Here is a 2,239-nt window from a genome sequence, read left to right as displayed (position 1 = left end):
TTAAAAACTTATTTATTGGTATTTCCAGCTCAAAAATATCTTTTGAGTACATTACCGCGGCTAAGCCAGCGGACTTCACTGTGGTATGGTATGTCACTGTACTCTTCCCCAATTTCAACTAAATATGTGTCAAACTGTCTATGTGTAAGCCCGAGTGATCTCAAGTAATTAACTGCCCGAATAACCACTTGCATGACGGCATGACGTCCCTCAGTTTTGAAGCTTTTGCACAGAGTACTTCTTGGTGCAAAATGCAGTGGATGCTGTATTATGATTCTTCTGTACGCTGTAGTTTTTTTCTTAGTAATCCAACAAATCCCGTTTGTTCCCCTCTCATTTCAGGTGATCCGTCTGTTGTCACTACACCAAACTTTCCCTGTTTAAGCCAGCTGAATTGACAGCTTCTTCAACGGCTTTTAGGATGTCCGCGCCGGTGGTCGTGCTTTTTAAAGATGTCATATCTAAAGAAAATCCTCTGTTATGTGCTGAACAGTGTCCACGCCGCGGACATAAACTACTAATTGCACGATGTCTGAATTATCTGTGGACTCATCAAGTGCGATGGAAAATGCAATAAACTCCTGCACTGCATTCCTTAAATGACGATAAACGTCACCTGCCATGGCACTTATTCGACAACTTACAATCCGTCGAGAAACAGTGGTAGCTTGAAACCGATCTGCATCCAGTGGCCGAAGTAAATCAGCCGCCATTGATGCACTCCTTTATAAACTCACCTTCAGCAAATGGTTTTCCAGCTCTCGCTATATTAAGCGCAATCTTATAACTTGCACGTACCGCTGGGCTATCATTGTTGTCGACCTGAAAAACTGAAAACAGTGCTCCATAAAATGTTAGATGAGAGACATGACGAAAGAAAGTCGCAGATCTCTCGTGACAACAGCAACTTACGTCAGATTCATCTAGTATCGTCAGATCGCTCTTCTTAAGCTCATTTAATTTCCCCGTTCGCTCAGAATCCGACAATAAATTGTACTCGGCTTGGTGAAAATTCAATACTAAACTTCCGCTGACCGGCGAGAATAATGTCACATAATAACCATTTCGAAATTTCACGTTTTTGCACAAAGAAAAAATGATTATCCCATTCCTCTTTAGAAGATAGCGGATCTCCACTTCTCCGTTTCCTTGATTCACTCTGCATTTTCCGGTTCTTGAAATACAACGTTCACTACGTAGTGGTCGCTTCGCATCAACATCCGCTGCTTAGCCTGGTACTACACTGGCGCAACCTGCCGGCTGTCGCCACTGGCCCGGTCGACGATTGCACGCGAGCAGTACACGTGCAGCGCTGTGCGCTCATGAGCCGCGTGCAACGTTTTCCCGCCCCTGCCTTATTGAATCATTAGATAATAGAATGTTTGTTGTAAAGCTTAGTGCATTATAGATACTTTTGTTCTTTATTTATTTATGAGAAAGCACATTGGTGCAAGGCTACTGTCCGTGACATTCAAAGTTAAGAAGGAAACTGTATTGGTCTTATATACAAGAATTTAACATTTATTATGTAATGGATATTATTGTTACTTTATGTAGAACGTGAAAGTGGTCAAGCTTTGATTATTTAAATATGTTAAAATGTAAAATAAAGTAGAGTAAGCTGTAGCCAATCACACGGACGGCTTCAGGAAAAGGAACTGAACGAGTCAGTTGAGAGAGGATATTCGGCGCGCGTGAAACCCCGGGACGGGCAGAGGGAGAGTGCTGGTGCAGACGTGAAAGCAGACAGTTCGGATGGATGCACCAAAGTGGACAGTGTTGGTGCAGACGCAAAAGCTGACGGTCGGTCTTTAGGTAGCTTGAAAGTGAGACGACTTAGAAAATTTCGCGACGTGTGGTATCACGGGACTTGATCTCTGAACGGTGAGCAGACACGGGCCTGGTGTGAATTCTTACTTTACGTGTAGTTAGCGAGGTGAAGTACTGGACTTGTAATTCACGGTGAGACTGTGAATGAACGAACTCTGTCAAATGGATATGAGTTCGAGTGCAACAGAAACTCTAAATACGACCACTTTCGCTATTTCTTTGCTTTCTGAATAAGCATTAGTCTAACCTAATCCCAACTGTGTGGCCTACATCATAAATGAATCCTTAATTTATATACCGATATTATTATTACCGTTATTATATGTTATATTAACTTCGTATTTTGCAAACTTGCCATTAGCGAGACAATTTAACCAAAGGGTCACAAGTGTCTAATTTAGAGCGTGTA

Source organism: Schistocerca americana, chromosome X (genome assembly GCF_021461395.2).
Source record: "Schistocerca americana isolate TAMUIC-IGC-003095 chromosome X, iqSchAmer2.1, whole genome shotgun sequence".
NCBI lineage: Eukaryota > Metazoa > Arthropoda > Insecta > Orthoptera > Acrididae > Schistocerca > Schistocerca americana.
Note: the sequence above shows the minus strand (reverse complement) of the source record.